The 6627-nt window shown below is 38.0% G+C and overlaps 1 non-coding gene across 1 annotated transcript; it reads left to right on the top strand.

Moving 5' to 3' along the window:
* The first annotated feature begins 844 nt into the window (after positions 1–844).
* Positions 845–951, top strand: LOC130506272 (small nucleolar RNA R71). The gene has a single exon (XR_008941954.1). It is a non-coding gene; the product is annotated as a small nucleolar RNA R71 (small nucleolar RNA).
* Positions 952–6627: the final 5676 nt, after the last annotated feature.

The raw sequence follows: 6627 nt of genomic DNA, 5'->3' as shown, positions 1-6627 counted from the left end.
GTTCCATGCAAGAGTCTTTCAATCTCATCCACCTCTTTCTCATGATCACTGAGCTCAATCTTTGAAGAAGTAGTAGAGATGACAACATTGCAAGACTCCTTGGGATTCTTATCTGGTTTCCCTGGTAGTAATCCCATTGGGCTCTTGGAAGATGATGGCATAGAGGCGACCTGACTCTCCAAAGCGTTGAAGCGAGAGGCAAGTACTAGGAACTTGTTGTTCAGCTCGGTATAGCTAGTATCAATCTTGGAGTGCACGGTTTGGAACTCATGGCCAATGTCCTTTGCTAATCTAGACTGAGCATCCATTATCTGCTTGAACATTGACTCCATACTTGAGTCAGGAGCTGTAGCTTGAGAAGAGCTTCCTTGAGCTTGAGTGGACTGATTGTTGTTGTTCCCAAAACCAGGAGGTGTGTTTTGCCTAGGCTGGTATTTGTTGTACTGAAAGTTAGGTTCCTTCCTGTACCAAGTACCATTGTTGTTGATGAAGCAAAGCTCCTCTTGCCCTTCCAAACCATCAACCTCATTCACCGTAGGAGGGACCTCTTGACTAGGATCACCAACAAAGCTAACCTGCTCCTTCTTAGCTTGGTTTGAAAGAACCAAGTCTAACTTTTCTTGCAAGGACTTGATGTCTTTCCTTGTTTGCTGATCATCTCCTCTGTTGGCTCTATCATTCTCCTCATTGTAGACTGAATCACTCTTTGCCATGTTCTCCACCAGTTCCTCTGCATCTTGCTCGGGATCTGCCCAAGAAGAAACCATTGCTAGCTGTGTCAAGCCTATTTCTGCAAGATGGTAGAACTCCCCTGTAGAAAGTGCTAAGCAAGCTCTCCTTGCTGAAACCATGATGAGGACACTGAGCAGTGTAGCTGTTGAATCGTTCCCATGCTTCACTAAAACCTTCAAGATTCTTTTGTTGAAATCCTGAAATCTCATTCCTAAGCTTTGCAGTTCTTGAGTTAGAGAAGAACTTGGTGAGGAAGGCTTCTTTGCACTCATCCCATGTCCGGATGCTATCTCTTGAGAGAACCTTCTCCCATGTGTGAGCTTTATCTCCCAAAGAGAATGGAAACAGCCTAAGCTTTAATGCATCTTCAGAAACATCATTAATCTTGATGGTGCCACACAACCGATCAAAGTTGTCCAAGTGATCTAGAGGATCTTCCAAAGCAAGCCCATGGTACTTGTTGCTTTGGATCATGTTGATCAAGCTTGACTTGATCTCAAAGTTGTTGTTCTCCACAGCTGGTGCTCTAATGCCAGCCCTATTTCCATGGATGTTAGGCTGATCATGGGCACCAATTGCTCTAGCTTGGCGTTGTGGATGTCTTGGTCCAAGGTTGGCAGCTCCTTGACCATCTTCAGCAGCTCTATCTTGAGGCAGGTTCTCCATATCAAAACTCAACCTCTGAATGTGAGCCTGTTGCTCTTCTTCCCTTCTCCTTCTCACAATATCCCTCTCAAGTGCAGAAATGTCTTCAACAATGGAAACAAGGCTTGATGAACCTCTGCTCCTCAAGTTCATACACCTGAAAAGTCAAAGAAAGAAAGAAGGCAAGAAGCAATATCACAATAGAAAATAAAAATGATTTAGTCTCAAGCAAATGACTAAATCCCAATGTCACAATCAACTTAGAAGTTGGCAACGGCGCCAATTTGATAACAGGATTTTGCTAAGATCCTATTCAAATGTTGAAGTATAAAGGATGTCAATCCAATTCTAAGAGAATGCGAAGCACTAGGAATGCAAGACCATGCTTAAGCTAAATGCTATCAAGATGAGATGAGAGATTATACTAAAATAGGAATAAAAATGCAATAAAGCAAGAAACTTTCTTTAGATTATGAGAGTAAAGGACTCATGGGATAAGGGATTTAGACCTTGGGTGATCAAACTTAATCTAAAAGTGTCAGCTTTTAATCAATCTATCTACCTTAGACCTAGACACAAGAGTAAACAAACTCTATCTCTAGATGAATGCTCATTCACTTCCAAAACTCAAGCATCAAATCTCTTTGGTTGAATGTTTAGGAAGCAATCATTAATGACAAGTCTAATAGCCATCTTAACACCTTTAACAACAAATCTCTTTGGTAGAGTATGTTAAAAGCTTAGGAGAGTTGGTTCAGACATTTCATCTAACACCTTGTGGGTCGGAAATGTCTAGAACTCAACTTTAGAGGGGCCAGCTCTAAAGAAGCATTAAAAACACTCTACTAGCAAGGATTAAGAAGGATCTACACCTAAACACCCTAGATGAAGCCTAATCACACTTAATCTCCCTAACCCATGAATCCAAAAGTGGATTACTCACTAATCACCATGATTACTCTTGAACCCATGAGGTTTCCAAGCTTAATCATGTTTAAGAAAGCAAGAAATGAAATTATAAACACTTAAGAACACAAGAACAAAAGGGAAGAACTTTCACCCCAAAAGAGGTTTTGTGATTCTTAAGAGAAAATAAGATAAACTCTCCAAAATGAAGATTACAAGCATTTATACTTAGGTTTAGGGTAAAGAGAGACACATATGATAAAAGACTAGAATGCCCTTTGTATAGGGCTAATTAGAACTTCAAAATAGTGTTTAAAATGACCCAAGGTCGAATTGGGTCGAACCGGAACGGTTTGAGAAAACCAGCCTCGACCACACTCTCTTCTCTTCACGCCCGGCATGGTGATCCCGGTCCTGCATCCCGGTCCTGCCTCACGCCCGGCTTGCTCTTCACGGTCCTCCATCCCGGTCCATGGCTTCACGCCCGGGGTGTACTTCCCGGTCCTCACAATCCGGTCCTGTCTCTCCACGCCCGGCATGGTGATCCCGGTCTCGACATTTCGGTCTAGTCGAGTCTAAGAGAGTACTTGGTTTGCTGAGCTTCATTCTTCACCTCCTTTGGATCTTTGAGCTCTTAAACACTTCACATCATCTCATAGTATTCTCCAACACCTGATAGGGACATATGAATGCAATATGGATCCTAAAGACACTAAAATCTAAGCTATATGATCAAAATGCATAAGATATGAAAGCTAAAAACATGTAAATATGCAAGATATCAGTCAACTCGACTGCAGACACCTCTGTCTTCACTTACATTGAAGGCAAGAATATACTATATATCCTGGTCTACATCGATGATATCATTGTCACCGGCAGCAGTGCTCACCTCGTCGATGTCCTATCCAATCGCTTCTCTCTCAAGCAGCCAGCTGACTTGAATTATTTCTTGGGCATTGAGGTCACACGGACAGCTTCTGGTCTTCGTCTGATGCAAAGGAGGTATATACTTGATCTACTGGCAAAGGTGAATATGCAGGAAACTAATCAATTCTCCACGCCCCTAGCTACGTTTCCTAAGCTCACCTTATGATCTGGAAATGCTCTCGCCTGTCCAAAAGAATATAGGATGGTCATTGGCAGTCTCCAATATTTGGCATTCACTAGGCCGGATATTGCATATAGTGTTAATCGCCTGTCTCAGTTTATGCATCAGCCAACCGACGAGCATTGGAAAGCAGCAAAACGCATTCTCCGTTATCTCTCTGGTACCCTCTCCCACGGGATCTATATCAGGAAGCACTCTCCTCTCACACTCCACGCTTACTGAGACGCAGATTGGGCTGGGGACACAGACGATTTTGTCTCCACTAATGCCTACATTGTCTACATGGGCTCTACTCCTCTCTCCTGGTCTTCGCGCAAACAGTCTGGTGTGTCTCGCTCCTCCAATGAGGCCGAATATCGTTCAGTGGCTAATACTGCAGCTGAACTTCGTTGGGTCTGCTCCCTACTTTCCGAGTTGGGTGTGCAACTACAAGCGACACCTACGATCTTCTGTGATAATGTTGGCGCAACGTATTTTAGTGCAAACCCGGTGTTCCACTATAAGATGAAGCATCTAGCTCTTGATTTTCATTTTGTTAAAGACAATGTGCAGTCTGGAGTTCTTCGAGTCACACATGTATCCACTAGAGATCAGCTAGCTGATGCCCTCACCAAGCCATTGCCAAGATCAAGATTTCAAGAACTTATGTCCAAGATTGGAGTGATCAAACTCCCTCCATCTTGAAGGGGTGTGTAGAATATATGTAGTAAGGATATATTAGACAATATGTAATACCTAGAGTAGTTATGTAATCACTATAAATAGTATACTCTTGTTATCTAATAAGATTAAGCCTTCATCTCTATAACTCCTTGCTGATCAAGGCAATAACAATCTGATCAGTGATTTCACCAGAATAGTATCATAAAAAAATTTAAACATTAACATAATGCATTTAGTTAGGAAGTTTTTTTGACTACCAAGACATAACAGTCAAATTCATATAAAATGTTAAGCATACTTTCGAAAATCATTCGTTCGAAGAGGTAGGTTTCCGGTTATGTGATGCACCTGGTTAAGTAGCTTCAAAGTAAGACTCACTCTGGTTTTCTCCAATTATGATTTATTTTTGCTTTAGTTAAAGTTTTTATAACACTTACATTGATTTCTCCGATAAAAGATTTCTGATTTTTAATAAAATATCAGCCAACATATTGTAAATTACGTTACATAAAATTAATGAGACACACCCAACAGTCTTTAAACGTCTGGAACCTCTTCTTTCCTGTATCTAGGATTAAGAATGAGATAATTTTAAAATTTCTCTGTTTATAGTTTGGAATTTGAAACAGTTAAGAATTTTTGAAAATTACACTTTCTCAAATGTGAAAAGAAAATTTTCTCCAACTTTTAATTAAAATTACATATTTCAATAAATAAAACATAAATGTTCTGAAAAAAAAATTAGTTAAACAAAAATCTCCCGTAAAAAACAGAGGTGAATATGGTTGATGGGAAACAACAAAGATGTCCCGGAAGAAAGGGTGTCCTCAACATCTCACGTACCCATTAGAAACCAGGACCGAAGGACAAGGTATCACGTCAATAATGATTCTCATCCAATAGTTGCTTGACTTCATCTCATCTATTCTCTTAAATATGTCTGCAATCATACAAAACCAACAAAAATAAAAAGGTTTCTCTTTATTCACACAAAACACAGCATCCCGTATATTTTAGAAGGAATCTGAAGTTTTTTTTTTTGAAAAAGGGCTTGAAGGAATCTGAAGTTAAACCAAAGATTCATACTTTTACGTTCCTTTTTCTTTCTCATCAATACCCTCAATCTAATTCCATCTTGACTACCGTACCTACATGTCGAAATGCGTAAACCAAAACCAAGGTCTTGCTCTAGCCAAACAAAACGCCAAACTAAGAAATTTTCAGTCTCATATCCAAGAACTCAATTCCAAGTAACTCCCTTCCCAGGTCAAACTCAGTCAACCCTCCGAGTCTAAAACTAAGTAATAAAAACTTAAAATTTGCCCATTATCATAAATTCAAATTAACATAAACTGCAACAAATACAAGACCCCGCTAAAAATTATACATAGAAACTTCCCTATTTATAACTATACACTCGATGATATTTTCATATATCAATCAAATATTCAAATTATCACAAAACTAAAAAAAAATTGGACCACTTTATATGTTCTGAAATATTTTATGGAAAATATAATTGTTAAATATAAAATCTTTCTCAAGTAAAAGTTTCAAGTACAACCATTGTTTAACTTATTTAGAAACAAAAAACGATTGTGTGAGACATTGTAAAATATTTTTTTCATATTGTACACACTATAAAATTTCTTATTCTATATAATTTAATCATATGATTTATGTTTAACTTATAGAAATAATCAAAAATTCATATACTCGCATTTTTATATAATTAAGTAACAAATAACATACCTCCATAGTTGAAACTTGATCATGTGACATTTTATATAGTTAAAACAAAAGACTTATCGATCCATTTGTAAATAAAACAATAAAAATTCAAAAATCTAATTTGCCCATTATCATAAATTCAACATAAACTGCACAAATACAAGACCGCGCTAAAAAATTAAACATAGAAACTTCCCTATTTATAACTACACAATCGATGATATTTTCATATATCAATCAAATATTCAAATTAATGCTTCTTGAACGTCCATCACATATTCTACACAAATTCCACAATTGTCCTACAACATACATATAAAATATTTAACAATGTAAAATTTACAAAACACAATAACATATATAACTAAAATTTCACGCTCCAAAAAATAAAATTTCATCTAAACTGTTTAAATCACATTTTGCGCGTAGTGCGGACCAAACACTAGGAAATAATACACATATCTATATATATAATGGAAGAGCTTCTCTTTACAGTTCACAGGGTGCGCCACGTCATCAAGAAGAAGAGAGAAAATTTCACTAGTCCAAAATGTTGTTCATCACTTGGCTTGCAATGCTCAACAACCTACCAACTATGGATTGAGTGGTGTTTTTGAACATAGGAGACAATATTGGATGTGTTTTATGCCAACATCCAATGGAAAACCAAAACAACTTATTCTTTGAGTGCTCTTACTCATCTCAGGTCTGGGAGAAGCTTGATCGTGGTCTTTTGAAGCACTGATATTCAACTAGTTGGTCGGTCATTGTATCGATTATTTCAGACAGTGCCAGAGAGTTCAAACTGCATTAATGCTGTACCAGATTTGCATTTCAAA

Source organism: Raphanus sativus, unplaced genomic scaffold (assembly GCF_000801105.2).
Source record: "Raphanus sativus cultivar WK10039 unplaced genomic scaffold, ASM80110v3 Scaffold3058, whole genome shotgun sequence".
NCBI classification, from domain to species: Eukaryota; Viridiplantae; Streptophyta; class Magnoliopsida; order Brassicales; family Brassicaceae; genus Raphanus; species Raphanus sativus.
Note: the sequence above shows the minus strand (reverse complement) of the source record. Positions and strands in the feature narration are given on the sequence as shown.